General features: G+C 41.9%; 1 protein-coding gene across 9 annotated transcripts in view; it reads right to left on the bottom strand.

Moving 5' to 3' along the window:
- The window catches only part of SAMD8 (sterile alpha motif domain containing 8), a 128504-nt gene that overhangs the window by 38161 nt on the left and 66117 nt on the right, over window positions 1–24226 (bottom strand). Inside the window, exons 2-3 of one of the 9 annotated variants that reach the window (XM_070057879.1) lie at window positions 14178–14268; window positions 13832–13944 (exon numbers count right to left, since the gene is read on the bottom strand). The exons of 7 other annotated variants lie outside the window; for them this stretch is intronic. The gene's annotated coding sequence lies outside the window, so the exon portion shown is untranslated. The remainder of the gene's footprint in view (window positions 1–13831; window positions 13945–14177; window positions 14269–24226) is intronic. One more of the 9 variants, XM_070057882.1, reaches the window with a different exon arrangement.

Here is a 24226-nt window from a genome sequence, read left to right as displayed (position 1 = left end):
TGCAATACTGGCATCCCATATGGGCACTGGTTTGAGTCCTGGCTGCTCTACTTCCCATCCAACTCTCTGGTATGGCCTGGGAAAGCAGTGGATGACGGCCCAAGTGCTTGGGCCCCTGCACCCACGTGGAGACCCAGAAGAAACTCCTGGCTATTGGCTTCGGATCAGTCCACCTCTGGCCACTGCAGCCATTTGGGGAGTGAACTAGCAGATGGAAGACCTCTCTCTGCTTCTGCCTCTGCCTCTGTAACTCTGCCTTTCAAATAAATAAATAAATCTTTAAAAAAAATGTTCATACAGAACTCCAAAGGATGCAGAATATCCAAAACAACCTTGAGAAAGAACAAAATTAGATGGTTGATTTCAAGATTATACAGCTATTTGCATTTGTTTTCTATTTGCTGTGTAACAAATTAACATAAACTTGTGGCTCTGGGCTTTCCTAGACATTTGATCTCTCATCCTGAAAGCCAGCATCCTGTTTTTAGTTTCCTAATGAAGTAGGCAGGCATACAGGTTAAAACAGATTAGGTTTGTGAGCTGGAAGACCATGCCTTTGCCACGCCCATGTGTGACCTCACACCCTACCTGGCCACACCTGGGTGCCCACCAGCCAATCAGGTTAATTAACCACTCCCCTTTAGAAGTGGGTTAAAAGCCCTTCTGGGGCTTTTAAGTCTGGCCCTTCTCTTCTATTTCCTGGCCTCTTGCCAGGAGGGGGCTGGCTGTAGCCCTGTGTCCCCAGGGTGCGAGGCCTTCGGGCCACCCGCCTTAGGCTTCCTGGCCTAGATGCTCCTCCACATGGCTGGTTCCTGGTGCTTGGTATGAACCCAGATTTACCTCTCTCTGTTTCAGAACCCAGCAACTTTTGAGAATAATGATGACCATGCAGGGGACACAGATGATGCCGGTGACTAAAAGAGCCCCAGCTCGTGAAGTGAACTCATTAGATGAGATAGGCAGAGACTTCCAGACTGAGAACAGGCAGGGTCTGTGCCCCTAATAAGCAGGAAGCAGCTACAGAAGATGGTGACTCGACACCCATCAACATCCCCTTAAGATTAAGGTCTGGAGTTTCTGAGAGGGGAATGAAGTAGTCAGGCTAAAACCTATTGGGTTTGTGAGCTGGAAGACCATGCCTTCGCCACGCCCCTGTGTGACCTCACACCCTACTTGATACCCTCACCAAGCCCTTGTGTGACATCAAGCTCTACCTGAGGATACCAGAGTGCCCACCTGCCCAAAAGCCACTCCCCTGTGAAAAATATATAAAAGGTAAGGAGCGTCCCAAAGGCTCCCTGCCTCTGCTTTGCTGCCGGTGATAAGCGGTGGATAGCAGCTCAAAGCACTTGCTGCACGTGGCTTTTGGCCTGTTCTCTGCTTGGTATGGACGCTACCCTAGTTTCCAGATTTTCCCCTCTCTAAACTGAACTAAAGCCCTCACTTTCCTATGCACCTTTCACACTAAATAAAAGCCTAAAATGTACCATGCTGCCTCGTTTATGGATGCCGGTATTTAGAATTCTTCTCTAAATATTAGGCAAGAACTCTCTCAGGCTTATTAATGTTGGGGATTTATTAGTAAGCATATGGTGATATTGTATGGCACCCCAAATTCCAGTAGCATATGTGGCACCCTAGATGGAGCTTCTGGGGAACATTAAGGGGCCACATTGCTGTAGAGAGTTTAGGGGGTCATCTCTGATATCACTTTGTGCTTGGAATCTTTTTTTCCAGTAAAAACCCAGCTCCTTTTAAGGGCTTTCTTGATTAGATAACATACACTGACAATCTCCCTTAGCCAACTGTGACACATAACATAACCTAATCACTGAGTGATATCACATGTTTACATGTCCCCCTTCCTATCATCAACAGCATAGTCATTGAGAGTCATCTTTAATTCTGTCTATCATACTATACTAATCAGGTCAAAATAGCAGAGGCTGGTGTTGTGGTGCAGCGGGTAGAACCACTGTCTGTCCAGAGCTATCATCCGCCCAGTTCCCACTAAAGATGTTAGGGCTTCCATCTCCGGGAGCAGGGAATGTGAGGAGTCAGACGGGTTAACAGATAGTCAGGGGATCCCAATGCAACCTAGGGTCTAAAATATTTGCTTCCTTCCACAAGAACACAGGCCACCCTCCTTCCTTCAGAATCTCCAAATTTACCATGAGAATAGCAAGGAAGCTCCTCCAGAGCTCCCAGCTTACTGTGAAAATAAGTTATCTACCCCCTTTAGCAGGCCAAACATGATAGAGAATTGTAAATAAGGTCTTTTCAGGTTTTTTTTTTTTTTTTTTTTTTTTTTTGTCCCTGCCTGGTAACTGAATGTCAATCTAATCGTGAAAGTTTTTTTTTTTTTTTCCTTCAAAATTGTTCTTAAAGCTGACTGCCACCAGTCCATTTTGGGTTTTCCTCTTGGATGCTCCTCTCCATGACCCTCTGGCTGTAGGTCCTTGATTCTAAACATACTTTTAAATCTCATAAAATAAAAAAAAGAAAAAAAAAAACGCTGCCTCAGACACTGGCATGCCCTAAGAGTACTGGTTCATGTCCTGGCTGTTCCACTTCCAAGCCAGTTCCCTGCTAAGGGCCTGGGAAAAGCAGTGGTAAATAGAACAAGTGTTTGGGCCCCTGTCACTCACAGGAGACACTCAGATGAAACTCCTGGCTCCTGACTGTTGTGGCCATCTGGGAAGTGAACCAGCAGAAGGAAGACTTCTCTCTGTAACTCTGACTTTCAAAATAAATATTTAATTAAAAAAAAAAAAAGACTAGATAGAAGAAGGACTGAAGGACTGCACTGTGGTATACCAGTTTAAGCCACAGGTTACAATGCTGACATCCCATACTGGAATACCAGTTCAAATCCCAGCAGCTCTGTTTCTGTTCCAGTTTCCTGCTAATGTGCCTGGGAAGGCAGCTGAAGATAGCCCAGGTACTTGGACCCTTGCTACTCATGTGGAAGACCAGCACAAAATTCCTGTCTGGTTTCAGCCTGGCCCAGCCCTGGCTGTTGTGGCCATATGGGAAGGGAACTAGTGGACAGAAGATCTGTCTCACCCTTTCTCTGTTCTGCCTTTGAAATAAATAAACCTTAAAAAAAAAAAAAAAAAAAGACAAAGTGGCACTGGCATAAAGATACAGAACAAAAAATGGAGTCTAGAAATAGGCCCACACATATATCTGACTTTCTACAAATGTGCAAAGGCTATTCAGTGGAAAAAGAATGGTCTTTTGTTCAAATCGTATAGGAACAAAAGGATACATGAATCCATACCTCCCACCATAGATAAAAATTAACTCAGAATGGATCATATACCTAATGTAAAATCTAAAACTAAAAAACTTCTAAAATGAAACAGAAGAAAAGTCTTTCTGACCTTAAATTAGGTAAAGAACTCTTAGATATGACATCAAAAGCAAAATCCATAAAAGAACAAACTGATAAACCAGACTTTATCTCTCCATGTAAAGGACTGAAAAATGATTTTTATGGTTTTAGTTTGCAAATTTCTGCACTGTTTAAATCTTTTAAATAATGTATTTCTATAATAAGAGGGCAGAGAAATACACAGCAGCATCACATATTCCTTAAAGAATATTTTTTAAAAAATTAAGTACTCTCTAGAGAACTATGCCTTGTAATTTATTGCATTTCTCACACGTACAGAATTTTCTATTAAGAGAAATCATACTATATGTAATCCTGTATCATGAACACTATTGCATGAGTCCTGTTTAATGTTATGAAACACCCTTCAAAAATATACTTTATGACATTCCATCGTATGACTACACTATAATCTGTCCGTTTCCTTATGGTAGGTAATTGTTCACAATTTTATTATTATTACAAAGAGGACAGCAGGGCCTTAGGTTAGAATTCTAGAAGCAGAGGAGCTATATCAAAGCATCCAAGATATCACTTAAATACTAACTCAGTTACATCACTAGAGTTGATCCACATTAAAAAGCACTGCACACTAAGTTTGGTACTTGTCCAAAATGTTAATTAGTATGTATAAAGGAAACATTCCAATTTAAGATAAAATCTAGAATAATTAAGAAATTACTTATCAAAAGTCAGTACTGTATCATCAAGACACTGAAAAAAGAGTCCACTTCTGCAGAATCTACCAGTAGACATTAGTTCAACTGAGGTTCAAGTTGCAGATAATAAACAAAAGTGGCTGACTGTTCTGTCCAGTGTGGAACAAAAGAGACTTTATCTTTTTGGTGGACTCTGGTTAGAAATTTTTGAAAACTGTAAAGAGAAAAATGTAATTTTCAGCACATTCCTTATTAGTAAATTTGTTTCTTTCCATTCCACATAGATCAGATTCTTCACCAGCCTAAGTGCAGAAGAGTTCAGTACATTTTTTATGTTCTTATAAACACACTTGATGAAAGTTTATCATATATATAACCTAAATCTAATAGCCCTAAACATTAGCATAGCTATTCTTTAACCAGAGTCTAATGCTTCGTATTAGGTAATCCAAATCTCTTTCACAACAGTATAATAAATATCTCAATTCAGAATTCCCCTATTAAAACCTCAAATACTGTATGTATGCTAGATTTAACAAACTAAAAGCACAGCAAGTCTCTAACTGCAAAAGGAGATAATGACTATAAACAAACCCTTTCCCTAGTCTGCCTTGTTGTAGCTATTTGTTTCATCCCACCCCACCTCTGTGACTGACCGGTTGCAGGACACTCTGGCCACTGCTGGGAATGCTGACTGGACTAAAAGGAACATGACCACCTATGAATCACCACTGACTCAGTGCTGTGACACACAAGATGAACTGACATTCAGCATCTTCTTCAACCTCCCTCTAGCTATTTCCTCCTACTACATGTAAGCCTGAAAAGTTAAAAAATATTCCCCAGCATCCCTTGCAACTAGGGTGCTAAATGTGAATTAAGTTTCAGCCAACTAGAAGGTCTGATGTAAGATGTGGAAAAGCAAAAGGTGAAAAGGGCCATTTTCCTAAAAAGTTTTGGCTATCCACAGGATGACTAAGGAAATGATGGTTTTCTATGTGTGTGCATAATTTTCCAGTTTTCAGTCAGTAACTGTATCAGAAACTAGCTATAGCTGTAGGACAGCAGTACTGGCATCCTGATTCTAGCTAGCTATGATACATCCTTTTGAGCATGTGGAAATTATACATATTATAAAATGTATCACTTCAATCATTTTAAATGTACAGCTACATATTAAGTACATTCACATTACTGTGCAACCACCATCCATCTCCAGAAATTTTCTATGACCTCAAGCAGAAACACTCTAACCATAAGGCAATAAATCCCATCCTCCCTGGCACTTCTAGTCCCTGGTAACCTCTAATTCACTTTCAGTTGCTATGAATTTGCCTCTTCATATAAGTAGAATTATACAAAATCAGTCCTTCTGTCTGGCTTATTTCACTTAATAATGTCTTTAAGGCTTATTCTTATTGTGATGTGTCAGAATTTCCTTCCTCTGTACAGCTGAAAAACTGTATACACCACATTGGTTTATCCACTCGTCTGTCAACAGATGAGTTGCTCTAAACACGGGTGCACAGATACTTCTTCAAGCCTCTGTTTTCACTTCTTTCAATTACCAGAAGCTGACTTATATGGTAATTTTGTTTAACTTTTTTTTTTTAAGAGATTTTCATTTATTTGACAGGTAGAGTTATAGAGAGAGACAGATAGAGAGAAAGATCTTCCATCCACTGGTGCACTCCCCAAATGGCCACAATGGCTGGAGCTGGGCCAATCTGCAGCTAGGAGCCAGGATTTTCTTCCTGGTCTCCCACATGGGCAGGGAGCCAAGCACTTGGGCCATCTTCCACTGCTTTCCCAGGCCATCAACAGGGAACTGGATCAGCAGTGGAACAGCTGGGACTTGAACTGGTACCCATATGGAATGCCAGCGTCACAGCATCAGCCCCTTGGTTTAACTTTTTGAAGAGTCACTATATCATTTTCCAGAATACCTGAACTATGTTATATTTCCACCAGCAGTGTGCACTAAGTGTTCTGACTTTTCTACACTCTTACCAACAATTACTTTCTGGTTTTGTTTTGTTGTGTTTAAGAAAAGAGCCATTTTAGTGAGTGTGAAAAGGTATCTCATTGAGGTTTTGAGTTGGTTTCTCTAATAATTACTGATGTTGAACATTTATTCATGTTTATTGGACATTTATATATTTTATTTAGAGAAATACCTATTCAAGACCTTTTAATTAGGTTGGCTGTTTTATTTTTGTTGTGGTTTTTTGGGAACTGAGATATTATATTCTTAAACTCCATGGTTCCCTACTGGTCTCTCTCTCTCTCTTTTTTTTTTTTTTTTTTTTTTTTTTGACAGGCAGAGTGGACAGTGAGAGAGAGAGACAGAGAGAAAGGTCTTCCTTTGCCGTTGGTTCACCCTCCAATGGCTGCCGCGGCCAGCGCGCTGCGGCCAGTGGCCAGCGCATCACACTGATCCGAAGCCAGGAGCCAGGTGCTTCTCCTGGTCTCCCATGCGGGTGCAGGGCCCAAGGATTTGGCCCATCCTCCACTGCACTCCCGGGCCATAGCAGAGAGCTGGCCTGAAAGAGGGGCAACCAGGACAGAATCTGGCACCCCGACAGGGACTAGAACCCGGTGTGCCGGCGCTGCAAGGCGGAGGATTAGCCTAGTAAGCCACGGTGCCAGCCCCCTACTGGTCTCTTAATACCAACCTTCTGACTATGGCAAAAGTAGCACCCTTCTGACAGAATGGTTTAAACTGTGTCCTAGAGGTCATTCCCTAGTAGCCTAGTCCAGAGCTTAAAGTGGTTTCTGTCTCTTAACACTTAACCCTGACTAAATATTATCAGTAAAGGCCCTTAAGACCTATAAATTGTTACCTTTCAGAACAAGTACCCAAAGTTAAAAGCCTCAATAGGAAAAAAAAAAAAAAAGTGCTGATTTTGACAGGGAAAATAACAGAAGAAAAGCAGAGGAAGTACATACCTAAGAGAAAATCGGAGAGAAGTTTGCAGCGGAAATTCTAAAGAAAGACGAGAGATGCCGTAGAGCAGTGTGGACGGTACAAACCCGTAGCAGAAAGCAAGGACACCACCCTTGACTCCCGCAGCCGGGGCTGGAGGAGATGCCCAGCTTCTGAGAGCAAGGTGAGAGCAGGCTGTGGCAGCCCATGTCACTGGTGATACTGCCTGAGGGAGAAACTCATGGATCACACTGACTTGAGTGAGTCTTGCCTGGAGCCCTAGCCACCTAATGCTAGAACATTTCTTTCTCCCCATCTTCTCACAAGGGCGTCCCATGACCAGGAGGGAGAAAACGCCATCTTAATACCAAGAGGCTGTGGCAGCTGACAGGCGTCTAGGGGATTTTATCAGGGGATTTTATCACAGGGATAAATCTGCATTCCTCACTGACTTTCAGTTTGGTCTAGAGGGCTGGCAGGGGCTGGGCACCCACTTAGGACTATGAGGCCTTCCCATCCCCCGCCCTTTCACAGGTACCAAGGCTCAAACAGCCAAAGTGGAGCACCTGCAGGAGGCTGGCTATGAGAGACTCTGCTCTCTCTGTAGTAAGCTCACAGAGCTGCAAGTGGATCCCCTGTACCCCAAGACTGCAGGAACCTTGTGCGATATGACTGTGAGAATCTGTGGCTGCATGACAGAGTGTGAGGTCTAGCTAGGTCTCTGGGCAATCACTGTATATGGCTTCAGTGCTCAAAGTTCCCTGACAGGGGTAGGTCATAGCAGAGGGTTGGGTGCTCACTGACTGCACAGATCCTTTGTATGGTTCATGCACCTGCGTAGGAGGGGACTGTAGCATGGTGGGTAAACCTTTCCTTGGAAGAGAGGAGGTGTGGTTGTGATTATGCCAGCAGATAGGATTATACACTCACCCCTGCTGACAATAGAGATCTACCACGCCCAGTGTGGGTGTCTCCCTGGACTCTCACCCTACCCATGAGCACGGACCAGAGCTCCCTGGCCCCACCCAGCACACAACACTGGATATCCACTGAAGGAGCAGACCCTCCACTAAGCCATAGAAGCATAGTTCAAAGATAAAAGCCAGCAAAGGAGAAAACCAACAAGTGTTTCCACAATGCCTAAAAAGAAATACAGAAATACAAGAAACAAGAACAAGGAAGACAATATGACTCCCAAAAGAACAGAACAACACTTCAATATTAGAATGTGAAGATGAAGAGACTGAAGCTCCTGGCTCCTGGCTTCAGATTGGCCCAGCTTTGGCCTTTGTGGCCATTTGGGGAGTGAGCCAGTGGATGGAAGATCTTTCTGTCTCTCCTTCTCTCTGCCTGTCACTATGTCTCAAATAAATTAAATAAAAAGAAATTGGAAAGATATCAAATACATGATCTAGCAATACATCTCAAGGACCAGAAAAAACAACAAGCCAAATCCAAAATTAGCAGAAGGAAAGAAATAAGTAAAATCAGAAGAAATAAACAAAATTGAAACCAAAAAATACAAAAGATCAGTGAAATGAAAAATTAAAGAAAATTCATACACCATTGGCCCAACCAAAAAAAAAAGGGGTTGGCGGGGAGAAGATTCAAATCAGAGACAAAAATGTAACAGATACCACAAAAATAAAAGGAATCACTAGAAAACAACATTATGCAAACAACCTGGAAAATCTAGAAGAAATGGATAGACTTCTGGACACCTACAATCTATCAAAATTAAATCATGAAGACATAGAAAACCTAAATAGATAATAACCAATACAGAGATTTAATCAGTAATAAAGACTCTCTCAACTAAAAAGCCCAGGACCAGATGGCATCACTGCTGAATTCTACCAAACTTTTAAAGAAGAACTAATTCCAATTCTTCTCAAACTACTCAAAAACAATTCAAAGGAAGGGAATCCTCCTAAATTCTGCGAGGCTAGTATCATCTTTTTTTGTTTGTTTGTTTGTTTTTTTACAGGCAGAGTGGATAGTGAGAGAGAGACAGAGAGAAAGATCTTCTTTGCCATTGGTTCACCCTCCAATGGCCACCACGGCCAGCGCGCTGCGGCCAGCGCACCGTGCTGATCAGAAGGCAGGAGCCAGGTGCTTCTCCTGGTCTCCCGTGGGGTGCAGGGCCCAAGGATTTGGCCCATCCTCCACTGCACTCCCGGGCCACAGCAGAGAGCGGGCCTGGAACAGGGGCAACCGGGACAGAATCCGGCGCCCTGACCGGGACTAGAACCCGGTGTGCCGGCGCCGCTAGGTGGAGGATTAGCCTATTGAGCCGCGGCGCCGGTGCTAGCATCATCTTAATTCCAAAACCAGAAAGATATAACAAAGAAAGAGAACTATAAACAATATCCCTGATGAACACAGATGCAAAAATCCTCAAAATACTAGCTAACTGAATCCAACAACACATCAGAAGGATCATTCACCTTGACCAAGTGGAATGGATCCCTGGTATGTGGGGACGGTTCAACATATGCAAACCAACAGATGTGATACATCACATTAACAAATTGAAGAATAAAAACCATATGATTATCTCAATAGGTGGAGAGAAAGCATTTGATAAAATACAACATCCTTTCATGATAAATCCTTAAGCAAATTAGGTAGAGAAGGAACATTTCTCAACACAATCAAGGCAATATATGACAAACCCACAGCCAGCATCATTATTGAATAGGGAAAAATCGGAAGCATTTCCACTAAGATCTGGAAGCAGACATGGATGCCCACTTTCACCACTGCTATTCAATATAGTTCTGGAAGTTTTAGCCACTGCCATTAGGCGAGAAAAAGAAATTAAAGGGATATAAATTGGAAAGAAGGAATTCAAATTATTCCTGTTCGCATATGACATGATTCTATACATAGGGAAACCAAAAGACTCCATTAAGAGACTATTGGAGGGCTGGCGCTGCGGCTCACTAGGCTAATCCTCCACCTTGCGGTGCCGGCACACTGGGTTCTAGTCCCGGTCGGGGCACCGGATTCTGTCCCGGTTGCCCTTCTTCCAGGCCAGCTCTCTGCTGTGGCCAGGGAGTGCAGTGGAGGATGGCCCAAGTACTTGGGCCCTGCACCCCATGGGAGACCAGAAGTACCTGGCTTCTGCCATCGGATCAGCGCGGTGCGCGGGCCGCAGCGCGCTGGCGGCGGCGGCCATTGGAGGGTGAACCAACGGCAAAAGGAAGACCTTTCTCTTTCTCTCTCTCTCTCTCTCACTGTCCACTCTGTCAAAAAAAAAAAAAAAGAAAAAAAAGAGAGACTATTGGAAATCATAACAGTGTTTGGTAAAGTTGTAGGATATGAAATTAACACACAAAAATCAATACCCTTGTATACACAGACAATGCCACAGCTGATAAATAACTTGTAAGATCAGTCCCATGCACGATAGCTACAAAAAATTTTAAATACCTTGGAATAAATTTAAACAAAGGATGTGAAAGATCTCTACAAGAAAAATTACAAATTAAAGAAAGAAATAGAAGAAGACATAAAACAATGGAAAAAATCTCCCATATTCATTGCCTGGAAGAACTAGTATCATCAAATTGTCTGTACTACCCAAAGCAATGTCCAGATTCAAAAAATGAAAAAGAGTGAGGGAAGTGTGGTTGTCTTCTTGGGACTGTATCTCTGGGATGCATAAAATCTGCTCCCTTTATATTAATAAAATAATTTAAAAACTTCAAGCTCTCCCATAAGGCCCACAATCTGGTTCAAGTCTAGGTAAGGAAAAGTAAGGTTAGACAGTTGTTAAATTGATAAAACATTCAAAACAAAACAGGAAATGTGAAAGTCATTTTAACTTGTTGGTTAAGACAAGTATATCAACAGGACAGCATTAACTGTACAAAAATCAGAAAGCATTTCTAGAACAAATAGAGTTTGTTATCATATCCTTAAAAGAAGACAAAAGCACATACTGTTCCTTGGCATAAACTAGTTAATCCTCTCTGAGTACAAGTCCCAACAGGACTTGTTTACTTAACTTCTGCATGATGGGTACAACCATGTGCTTGGGAATATCAGCTATGCGATCAATAACTACTAGGAAGTGGGCAGGATATGCAGGTGTAAAATATTTGAGGTCAGCAGGATGTGGTTTCTTTTTTTATTTTAATATTTATTTATTTGGAAAGAGTTACAGAGAGAGAGACAGACACAAAGATAGAGAGGTCTTCCATCTGCTGGTTCACTTTCCAAATGGCCGTAACAGGTGAATCCAGGCTAGGCTGATGCCAGAACCCAGGAGCTTCTTCCAGGTCTCACATATGGGTAGGAGGGGCCCAAGCACTTGGGCCATCTTCTACTGCTTTCCCAGGCCATTAGCGGGGAGCTCAATCAGGAGTTGAGCAGCTGGGACTTGAACTGATGCTCATGTGGGATGCCAGCATTGCAGGAGTCAGCTTAAACTACTATGCCACAACCCCAGTCATAGGATGTAGTTTCTTTTTTTTTTTTTTTTTTTTTTACAGGCAGAGTGGACAGTGAGAGAGAGAGACAGAGAGAAAGGTCTTCCTTTTGCCGTTGGTTCACCCTCCAATGGCTGCCGCGCTGCGGCCGGCACACCGCGCTGATCCGATGGCAGGAGCCAGGTGCTTCTCCTGGTCTCCCATGGGGTGCAGGGCCCAACTACTTGGGCCATCCTCCACTGCACTCCTGGGCCACAGCAGAGAGCTGGCCTGGAAGAGGGGCAACCGGGACAGAATCTGGCGCCCCAACCGGGACTAGAACCCGGTATGCCGGCGCCACTAGGTGGAGGATTAGCCTATTGAGCTGTGGCGCCGGCCGGATGTATTTTCTTAAAAAGAATGTATATCCTAACTCACAAACTCCTTAAGTTCGAAACTGGCTTAATCATTTCTAGAAAGGAACAGCAGGTAACAATTATATGAATTAACACTTATGGCATTTACAACTTGCCAGAAATAGTTCTCAGTGCTTTACTTTTTGCTCAAACAATCCTCACAACCACCATATAAAGTAAGTACTACTAATTTCCTCATTTTACAGATGATAACATCCAATCCACATGGGTTAAACAACTTTGCTCAAGATGAACTTGTACTGGTAGGTAGTATCGGTAAGCTTTCAACTCAGGTAATACCATTTCAATGTTCATGCTCTTACCCACTATACTACACTGCCTCCAGGAGCTGAGGATCTTATACTACTGTAAAAGCTGAGTCTCATAAATACCAAATACTTTCCAGATACCAGCAGAGGAATCTATCAATGGTGTTCCATTATGTTAAACATTATACTAATAAAACTGTCCAATAATGAAGGTTTTTTTGTCTGCTATGTACACAAACTGGCCTCTAGGGCACTGGGGATAGTCTTAAGATGCCCTCATAAGCTAGCCTTACTCATCTATTAAATATTTACTGTACAAATACTTTGTGAAGGGTATTGCATTAGGCAATACAACATTTACTTAGGTGAGCCTGAAACAGATCCTATCCTCAACAATTTGGTCTAGAAAGGGATATTAAAGATTGTCATAAAAAGAAAAAAGAGGGGGGTGGTGCTGTGGCATAGTGGGTAAAGCCGTCGCCTGCAGTGCTGGCATCCCATATGGGCACCGGTTCGAGTCTCAGCTGCTCCACTTCTGATCCTGCTCTCTGCCAAGGCCTGGGAAAGCAGAAGATGGTCCGAGTCCTTGGGCCCCTGCACCTGTGTGAGAGACCCGGGAAGAACTCCTGGCTCCTGGCTTCAGATCAGCACAGCTCCAGCCATTGCGGCCATTTGGTTAGAGAACCAACAGATGGAAGACCTCTCTCCCTCTCTGCCTCTCCTTCTCTCTGTAACTCTGCTTTTCAAATAAATAAATAAATCTTTAAGAAAAAAAAAAAAGGAAAAGGGATTACAGGGGTAGGCAATTGGCCTACCAGCTAAGACACCAGTTAGGAGGCCCACATCCTGTATCAGAGTTTTATATCAATTCCTGACACCAGCTCCTGACTTCAACTTCCTATCAGTGCAAACACTGGGAGGCAGGGGTGATGAGGGTTCAAGTAACTGGGTTCTGCCACCTATATAAGAGACCTGAATTGAGATCCTAGCTCCCTGAGTCCAGCTTCAGCTGTGCACAATCCCAGCCTTCACACTTAGGAAGTGAACCAGCATATGAGAGCTCTAACTGTCTCCGTCTTTTTCTGTCAAATAAATTTTTTTTTAAAAAGCGAATTACTGGGGCAGGTGCTGTGGCACGGTGGGTAAAGCCGCCGCCTACAGTGCCAGCATCCCATTTGGGCACTGATTTGAGACCTGGCTGCTCTACTTCTGATCCAGCTCATGCCATGGCCTGGGAAAGCAGAAGATGGTCCAAGTCCTTGGGCCCCTGCACCTGTGTGGGATAATCACAGGAAGCTCCTGGCTCCTGGCTTCGGATTGGCGCAGCTCCAAGCCATTACAGCCATTTGGGGAGTGAACCAACGGATGGAAAACACCTCTCTCTCTCTCTTTCTTTCTCTGTGACTGTGCCTTTCAAATAAAGAAATCCTTACAAAAAAAAGAGAAAGAAACAATAATTCTTAGAAGAATTTAAAGTGCATTATGAGAGTCAAAACCAAGATGAAAAGTAATGAGAGACTGAATGAAGGAAACAGCCTCTAAAAAGTATAGTGGGGCCAGTGTCGTGGCTCACTAGGCTAATCCTCCTCCTGCGGCGCCGGCACCCCACGTTCTAGTCCCGGTCGGGGCGCCGGATTCTGTCCTGGTTGCCCCTCTTCCAGGCCAGCTCTCTGTTGTGGCCCAGGAGTGCAGTGGAGGATGGCCCAGGTTCTTGGGCCCTGCACCTGCATGGGAGACCAAGAGAAGCACCTGGCTCCTGGCTTCGGATCAGCGTGGTGTGCCAGCCGCAGCTACCATTGGGGAGTGAACCAAAGGCAAAAGGAAGACCTTTCTCTCTGTCTCTCTCTCACTGTCCACTCTGCCTGTCAAAAAAAAAAAAAAAAAAAAAAAGTATAGTGGCATAGGAGGGAGAGTTATCTTAACTATTCACACAGTTTAGTACTCTTTAAACAATCTGACATTTTTAAAAAACAATTTTTAAATTGAAAACAGCATGACTTATGCTTGCAGGAAAATGGACAAGATAAACTTCTTATTAGTCTACGGACATTTTATATATAAACAAAAACTCCAGAAGATGGAGAAGGGTATGCACCTTTGAATCCAAGGTGGTGAGTTCTGTGAGTATTTCTCCTTGCTTGTTTTGACACAAACATCCCAGACTGGATACCAGAAAAACCAGACACCTAGAAATGCCAACAGGTGCAGATAAAAGATCACGAAGAAAGGCTTGTTTTCTCCAGCCAAATGACCAGAAACAAGGCAGCCTAACAAGGCAAAGAACTTTAACACAATAACTGTTCTATATCAGTGAAACACCACACAGACACACACACACACACCTGGCCCTAATTCTACCTCCACCCGCAGCAGCAAAGGTCAAGTGAGAAGTCTAGATTTTTAACCCTTTCAGGCTGCATTACCATCCCTTTCCATCCCCTCTACACATATCAGTGAGGTATCAGAGAAGGGCATGGGGAGCCACCACTGCTGAGCAGTAACAAGTCCCTCCTCCTCCTCGAACATGGTGTCACAGGAAACCATGTGGAGAACCTGGCCCAACAGCCCACCCAGCACTGACTCCCTCCTTGCTGAGGTGCTGTCGGAGGAGGCCTGGTAGAGAGCCAGGACCAGCATCACCAGTCAGTGGAAATAAGGCCACCTACCCCTTTAGCCCCTCCCCCCTGCCCCCAGTCAGCAGAACCTCCATCTGATGCAGAGGGTGGTGCCTGTAAGAAACTACAATATATAAGGGACCAATATCCCTCATGAATATATTTCAAAAAATCCTCAAGAAAATATTAGCAAACAGAATTAGTCAATATATCTAAAGAGCAGTCAGAATGCAAATTGGTACTCCAATATGGGATGCCAACATCACCAAGCTGCAGCTTTACCTGCTATGCCATAACACACTCTCCAAGACAAATTCTCTTTTTTTAAGATTGATTTATTTATTTGAAAGTCAGAATTATACACAGACAGAAGAGAGGTAGAGAGAGAGAGAGAGAGAAGTCTTCCATCCACTGGTTCACTCCCCAATTGGCCGCAATGGCTGGAGCTGCACTGTGCCTATCTGAAGCCAGGAGCCAGGAGCTTCCTCTGGGTCTTCCCAGCAGGTGCAGGGGCCAAGGACCCTGACCATCCCAGGCCACAGCAGAGAGCTGGATCGAAAGAGGAGCAGCCGGGACTAGAACCGGCACCCATATGGGATACCGGCGCTTCAAACCAGGGCATTAACCCGCTGCGCCACAGCGCCAGCCCCCAAGACAAATTCTTAATGAGATTAGGTAACAACTATAAGAAGCCGGAAGCTAACATTATATTTAATGGTGAAGGATTGAAAGCTTTTCCCTCTGGATCAGGAACAAGGCAAGAATGTCCACTCTCAACATTGCTATCCAACATAAATAATATACTGGAAGTTCTAGCCTGTACAATAAGGCAAGAAAAAGGAAATTAAAAGTATAAATATTAGACATGAAGAAATAAAAAATGCAGATGGTATGAGAGTCTAAGCAGAAAATCCCAAGGAATCTAAAAATTAAAACAACAACAAAAAAACCTTTTAGAGCTAATAAGCAGAGTTCAGTAAGGCTGAAGGACACAAAATAAACATATAAAAATCAACTGCAGGGCCAGCGCTGTAGCACAGTAGGTAAAGCCACTGCCTGCAGCACTGGCATTCCACATGGGCACTGGTTCGAGTCCCAGCTGCTTTACTTCCGACCCAGCTCCCTGTTAATAAATCTGGGAAAGCAATGGAAAATGGCCCAAATACTTGGGCCCCTGCACCCATATGGGAGATCCAGAAGAAGCTTTTGGCTCCTGACTTCGGATCAGCTCAGCTCCAGCTGTTGTGGTCATCTGGGGAGTGAACCAGTGGATGGAAGATCTTTCTAACTGCCTTTCAAACAAATAAATAAATCTTACAAAGGGAAAAAAAGAATAGTGGTTTTCCTTTTAAAAGCATTTAAAAATTAAAAATCAACTGCTTTTTTATATAGTAGCAATGAATGTATATGTAAATTAAAATATAAAACCACTTAAAATCACCCAAAAAAAAATGAAATACTTAGATATGTCTAACAAAACAAGAATAGAATTTATATATTGAACAATAACAAAATCCTGTTGGAAGAAATCACTTAAGACCTGTATGAACGAAGAGATATTCTATATTTATGGATTAGCGGAGTCAACATAGTTAAGATGTCAATTTTCTTCAAACTTAGATATTGATTTGATTTAACACAATATACATGAAAAAACAAGCAAGGTATTTTTGTAGACAGAGACAAGATTATTCTAGAATTCATATGGACAGGTAAGGGAACTAGATTAACTAAAATAATTCTGAACAAGAATAAAAGTCAGGAACTCAGTGTCACCAATATATGTAGCTATATCAATCAAGACTATGTGGTACTAGCAGAAATACAGACACAGCTCAATGGAGCAGAACAAAGAATCCATAAAATGCCTCTACACAAATATGGTCAAGTGATTTTTGACAAAAATACCTCTATATAAATATGGTCAAATGATTTATGACAATGGTGAAAAAGCAATTTAATGGCAGAAAGCTGAAAGATAGCACAAGAGAAATTGGATAACTATAAACAAATGAACCTTAACCAAATTTCATGCTTTCTGTAAATTTTAGTTCCAAATGGACCACAGATATAAATGCAAAGTGCAAAACTGCAAAACTTTTAAATAATAACATAGGAAAGATTCTTCAGGTCCTAATTTGGTAATTTCCTGAGATTACAAGTAATAGCACAACTCTCCCTCCCCCAAATCTATAACTTGGTTTCATATAATTAAAAACTTTTATTTTGTAAAAGGCCCGTGCAGAGAATGTGAAGACAAGCTACAGACTGGCAGAAAATAAGTGTCATATTTGTAAACTATACACCTGAGAAAGGACTCATGTAAAATATAAAAAAAGTCTCTCAAAATTAACCAGAAAAACACCAGGTCCAATTAGAAAATGGGCAAAAAACACGAAGTGGCATGTCATCAAAAAGTATATACAAATGCATATAAGCACATAAAAAGATGTTCAACATCACTTGTCACTAGGGAAATGCAAATAAAGGCTATGATGAGGCATTACTACCTACCTACTACTATTTTAATTACTACTAAAATAGCTAAAACAAATTGAGACATTATGAAATTCTGTCAAGGATGCACAGAAATTGGATGTGTCATTTCTTGCACGTGGGAATGTAAAGCTGTACAGCCATGCTGGAAAACAGTTTTGCAGTTCTTTAAAAACTAAACATATACTTATCACAAACTCACCAACTGTACTTCTGATTTTTATGCCAGAGAAATGAAAATTTATGTCCACACAAAATTCTATACATAAATATTAGCAGCAGCATTAGCTGTAATAGTTGGAACATGTTTAAAAAAATCAAAATTCTCTACAATATGTGAATAAATTAAGAGTGAAACATCCATACCATGCCATATTACTCAACAATAAAAATTAATAAACTACTGGCACACAAAATACTTTCGTTGAGTCTCAAGGGCATTATGTTGAGGGCAAAAAGCTAATCTCAGAAGGTCACTATTATATGAATCCATTTATGCAATGTTCCCAACAAAATTAGGTATATGTAAAACAGATTACTGGTTGCCAGGGAGATCTTTAGAGCCATGGAATAATTCTGTATCTTGACTAGGGCAATGGTTACACAAATTTATGCATGACAAAATTATACAGAGCTATAGTTATACACTGAACCAATGTCAATTTCCTGGTTTTGATAATGTAATACAATTATGTAAGATGTAACTGGGTAAAGAATACACGAATCCCTCAGTCTTGGCAACTTCCTGTGAAACTATATTATTTCAAAGGAAAAAGTTAAAACTTTTTTCAAGGAATAGAATGTTCTAAAAAAGAAATGTAGCCTATGGGTATTTTTAATAAACAAAATGTCAAACTATTAATAGCTATTCCTCAGGTGGGCTCTTGTATTGTCTATGGTAAATATTTCTAAAATTTCTGTATTTTATACAATGTGCATGTAATACTTGATAATGAGAAAATTTCTTTTAAGAAAATAAAAACAGTAGTATTTCTGTTTAAAGTACATCATACTTAAATATTAAATAGATACAGAAACAGAAAATTAAGAAAATCAACTCAGTTTGATTATTAACCCAGATATGCATATACACAGTAAATAAAAGATAAAAAATACTGAGACAACCAGCAAAATCAAGAAGGCCAAGAAACGATCTGATTATATATTCAGCATGATCACCCATTATCAGTGGCTTTGGGAAAATGTCTTTGTTTTGTTTTTGTTTTTTTAAAGATTTATTTTATTTATTTGAGTTACAGAGAGAGAGGTCTTCCATCCGATGGTTCACTCCCCAGATGGCCGAAATGGCCAGAGCTGGGCCGATCCGAAGCCAGGAGCTTCCTCTGGGTCTCCCATGTGAGTGCAGGGGCCCAAGGACTTGGGCCATCTTCTACTGCTTTCCCAGGCCATACCAGAGAGCTGGATCGAAAGAGGAGCAGCCAGGACTGGAACTGGTGCCCATATGGGATGCCGGTGCTTCAGGCCAGGGGTTTAACCCGCTGCACTACAGCACAGCCATGGAAAGCGTCTTAATCTTTTTACTGCAAGTGATTAAGAGATTGTGAGCAGAAAGTAATCTAAACATTAAATATATCACATATTGCAAATGAACAGAATTTTTATAATGTTAGAATTAGAAGCAATCTGAGAGATCATGAACAATTCTTCAATTTACAGCTAAAGAAACTAAAGCTAGAGAGATAGATGAATTTCAGACAGCTGTTCTTTTTTTTATTTTTTTATTTTATTTTTTTTTTTTTTGGACAGACAGAGTAGACATTGAGAGAGAGAGAGACAGAGAGAAAGGTCTTCCTTTGCCGTGTGCTGCGGCCGGCACACCGCGCTGATCCGATGGCAGGAGTCAGGTGCTTCCTCCTGGTCTCCCATGGGGTGCAGGACCCAAGCACCTGGGCCATCCTCCACTGCACTCCCGGGACACAGCAGAGAGCTGGCCTGGAAGAGGGGCAACCGGGACAGAATCTGGCGCCCCGACCAGGACTAGAACCTGGTGTGCCGGCGCTGCAAGGCGGAGGATTAGCCTGTTGAGCCGCAGCGCCGGCCCAGACAGCTGTTCTTTAACAGAGTCTGATATAAAAGCCAGAAAGCACAGCAGTTAAGAGCACTGGCTCTGGAGTCAAACTGCCTGGGTTTAAATTGTCAGTTTTCCACTCACAGCTATGAGGTCTCACAGAAGTTTCATAACCCATCTGGGCCTTACTGTCTTTATCTGTAAAATTAGGAAAATGCTAGTCCCTACTTATAGGTTTACTGTGAAGATTACAAGGCATAACACATAAGCTGGTCACCTTCATCAGTGGTTTCTGCTAGATTTGAAATTAAATCATTAACATTAAGATAGTTATCTCTCAACCAAAAGCCATTAGGCAAGAAACACACTTAAGGCTTGTAATATAAAACAAATATGAACACTTGAAAATGATTGTTAAATCTTATAAAGGTTTTACTAAAGATGGAATTACCTTTCGCAAAACAACCATGTAATCAAATAACATAAACTGGAGCTATCATTGTGGTGCCACAGGTTAAGCTGTCACTTGCATCGAAGTGCCAGATGGAATCCTGATCATTCCACTACTCACAGAGCTAATGCGGCAGGAAGACAGTAGAAGATGGCTAACATACTTGGGCCACTGCCACCCATGTGGGAGACCAAGAAAGAGTTTCCAGCTCCTGGCTTCAGCCTGGCCCAGGCCTGGCTTTTGTGGCCATCTGAGGAGTGAACCAGCAGATGGAAGATATCCCTCTTTCTGTCACTCTGCCTTTCAAATAAATAACTCTTAAAACACACACACACACACACACACACACATACACACAACCTCAAAAATGGAACAACACAACAGATATTCCAATCACCCAATGCAAAATTCTATACACCAACATCAATTTTTCAGATAAAGATCTACTTAAAATGTATCTAAATAAAGTTATTTCAACAACAACGTATCACTTGGGGATGGAGCTGTGGTACAGCAGGTTAAACTACCATCTGAATCAGTTCCTATTATCCACTTTTTTAAACTCTGTAGTAGTGATTTTCTACGGTTTTGTTATATCCCACTTCTAAACAGAATTTAGGTCAGCACATTTGACAAAACTCAATTGCTTTCCCAGTTACATCACTATTCTCTTAGCTGTACTGCAGTTTCGGGATTTTTTTTTTAACTGCCTTGACTATATACCTTTTTTTAAAAAAAGATTTATTTGTTTTTTTGAAAGGCAGAGTTAAGGAAAGTGACGGGGGGGGGTGGGGGGTGAAGGAAAGGGGGGGGAGAGAGAGAGAGAGAGAGGTCTTCCATCCACTCTTTGAATCCTTAAATGGCCGCATGGGCCCGGGCTGGGATGGCTGAAGCCAGGAGCCTGAAACTCTATCCAGGTCTCTCACATGGGTGCCAGGGACCCAAGAACTTGGACCATCTTCCCCTGCTTTCCCAGATACATTAGCAGGGAGCTGGATAAGTGGAGCAGCCGGGACTCAAACTGGTGCTTGCAAGAGATGCTTTACCCACTGCACAATGCCATTCCCCGACTATGCACTGCTACACATTAGTCAAAGAACACAAATCTTTTCTGGCTCCAACTTGCCTTTAACATACTTTCTAAAAGTTACACCTAATTCACATCCAGAACTGTCTCAATTCAAGAAGAACCTGACAGATGTCACTGTCCATTTCATATCCTCAGTAATGGTAAAAATTGTTACAAGATGATAAAAATTTAGTGATAAATTTAAGTGAAGGATTCCTGACATGGCTGCAGGCAAGTATATGAAACTCTAATTCTTATTCTAATCACTATGATAATACTTAGGCAGGCTAGTAATATGACATACTGATTGGTAAAATTTTAACTTAAAAAATGACAGACATCCCCAAATCCAATCAGCATACTGGAAAAATATGAAACTGGCTCAAGACTTCAAATTTTAATATATACTATGAAAATGTATTGTATTTGGAACTAAATTTTAATGTATTGTTGTGGCAATCTCTGGTTCTCATACTAGCACTACTGATGAAACTGACATCAACTTAATTTAGTCTCAAAGTTCCAAATCAAAACTGACTTACAGACATTTCCAACTTTAACCTAACCTATAAGAAGACCCTAAATTAGCAGGGATCACTTTTCTCACCTTAGAATTTATCTTTCAAGAACCTCAAGTGAACAACAAAAAAAGTCAAGGTAATACATACTTATATTACCAGTTCTGGCTGGCGCCGCGGCTCACTAGGCTAATCCTCCGCCTTGCGGCGCTGGCACACCGGGTTCTAGTCCCGGTCGGGGCGCCGGATTCTGTCCCGGTTGCCCCTCTTCCAGGCCAGCTCTCTGCTGTGGCCAGGGAGTGCAGTGGAGGATGGCCCAAGTGCTTGGGCCCTGCACCCAATGGGAGACCAGAATAAGTACCTGGCTCCTGCCATCGGATCAGCGCGGTGCGCCGGCTGCAGCGCGCCAGCCGCAGCGGCCATTGGAGGGTGAACCAATGGCAAAGGAAGACCTTTCTCTCTGTCTCTCTCTCACTGTCCACTCTGCCTGTCAAAAAAAAAAAGTCAAAAAAAAAATATTACCAGTTCTTTCTTCCTCAGCTACAGTTCATAAGATTAACAAAACTCACAATAAAAAAACAAATACAAATACAGTTCACTGTATACTCTTTTGAAGTACTTATCAGAGAACACTGCTTTCTGGTAAAATTTATCACCAAGTTTTCTTTGTTAACAGAGTCATGTTACATTCTATACTGGTGGTAATACAGCTCGGAATCATTTCACAGATCATTTCACAATAAAAGCATAAAGTCACTGAAGTCAGCTAGGTTAGGTTTCAGTTCTGGCAATGGTGGTATCTTGTGTACAGGAGAGGAATATTTACACTACAGATCCATTACAAATTCATATTAATATATTCAGATGATAAACTTGGCAGTGGCAACAGAGACAGGGTATAAACACTGATTTGTTCTCCAAGTGTGCCTGGCCCATGCTCTCCTGTTTTTGGTTTTCTTAATTTCTCAAGGCCACGAGAACCACAGAACTAAAGAATTAACTGCCATAACGATAACCTGCTGTCAAGTGACTCCTTCTGTTTTTACCCTAGTATCGCTTCTCAATGTGTCACATCATAGCTTTAGAAAACTAAAACAAACTACCACATTCCAAGAGTTCCCCGAACCACATGCAAGGGAAAAATTAAAGACAATATGAAGACAGGAGGATTGCCATCTACAAATTAATAGTGACACAGGTACACCCAACTAGTGGCATCACAGATCACATCAGTTGTAGATGTAAAAATCTGGAGAAAATAACTAGTTAATATAGCAGTCTTCTAAGACAAAATAACAATAACAATAATATTCATTAGGAAATCTGAGATTTAACAATTTCTTCAAAACATAACTCAAACTTCAGTTCTCAGAAAAGCCACAAATATAGGTCAATGGGTTACAGCCGTTTTGCAGAAAATACTGAAGCTCTGATTAACAAAATAACATGCTTATAAGCAACGGTGTGAGGCTGGTGCTGTGGCTTACCGGGTAAAACCATGGCCTGCAGCACTAGCATCCCAATATGGGTGCCGGTTTGAATCTTGGCTGCTCCACTTCCTGTCCAGCTCTCTGCTATGGCCTGGAATAGCAGTAGAAGATGGCCCAAGTCTTTGGGACCCTGCACCCACGTGAGAGACCCTGAAGAAGCTCCTGGCTCCTGACTTTGGATTGGCTCAGCTCTGGCCGTTACAGCCATTTGTGGAGTGAACCAGTGGATGGAAGACTGCTTTCTGTCTCTACCTCTCTCTGTAACTCAGTCAAATAAATAAAAATAAATCTTTAAAAAAAATAAGCAGTTGTGCAGTGTGAATAAAACTCTTGGCAGACTGGGGCATGTGTTACTGAAATCAAGACTGATTTATCTAAATATTTCTGTAAGTTCTGCCATAGCAGTCATGACAGCTGTTGTCTGCCTTAGAAAAACTGCTCTGCCATAAAACTGATTTTCTTTACAACTAAGAATGAGAATTAACAAAGGGAAAAAATAAAATGACCACTAGGCATGCCAATACATTAACTGTACAACTCCATCTAATAATTTCCCTCTTTAATTTTGCAATAACATTAAGAAGTAACCTTACTAGAGAGTTCTTATATTTCAGCTGAGTTCAGCAAGTTTTTACACGCCAACACTTCTTAAGAGCCAAGTATGAAGATAAGATCTAGGGGCCGCGCTGTGGTGTAGCGGGTAAAGCTGCTGCCTGCAGTGCCGCCATCCTATATGGCTGCCAGTTCAAGTCCCAGCTGCTCTACTTCTGATCCAGGTCTCTGCTATGGCCTGGAAAAGCAGTAGAAGATGGCCCAAGTCTTTGGGCCCCTGTACCAGCTGGGAAGAACTGGAGGAAGCTCCTGGCTTCGGACTGCCATACCCAGTGGATGGAAGACCTCTCTGCCTCTCTTTCTCTGTGTAACTCTTTCAAATAAATAAATAAATTAAAAAAAAATCTGCAGAGGATCCCAGGCTGGACAGGGTAAACAGAAGCCTAAACAGGGACAAGCATTTGGCCCAGAGGTTAATGTTAACATGCAGCTTGGGTTGCCCACATCCACTTGTCAGAGTGCCTGGGTTTGAGTCCTGGCTCTGCTCCCAGGGGAGCTTCCTACTGGTGTGCAATCTGGGGAGGCAGCAGATGATGGCACAAGTGCCTGGGTCCCTGCCACCCACATGGTTTCTTGGTTCCTTGCTGTTGCAGACATTTGGAGAATGAACCAGCAAGTGGGAGATCTCTCTGTATCTTCATGCTTTCTCTCTCTGCCTTTCAAATGAATGAAATAAATCAAAGAAAATAAAAAATGATGAAGAAAAAACCTAGACAAACAGTCATACTATGTAAACTTCTTCAACTAAAGATCTCTTTTAATTAAGTTAAAGGAAAGGAAGTTAGTCTTTCGACAACCTCAACAAAAAGCAAAGAATCCACCACTTCTTCATCAAAGAAATAATTATTATGGGGCCGGCACTAT

Source organism: Oryctolagus cuniculus, chromosome 15, assembly GCF_964237555.1.
Source record: "Oryctolagus cuniculus chromosome 15, mOryCun1.1, whole genome shotgun sequence".
NCBI lineage: Eukaryota > Metazoa > Chordata > Mammalia > Lagomorpha > Leporidae > Oryctolagus > Oryctolagus cuniculus.
Note: the sequence above shows the minus strand (reverse complement) of the source record. Positions and strands in the feature narration are given on the sequence as shown.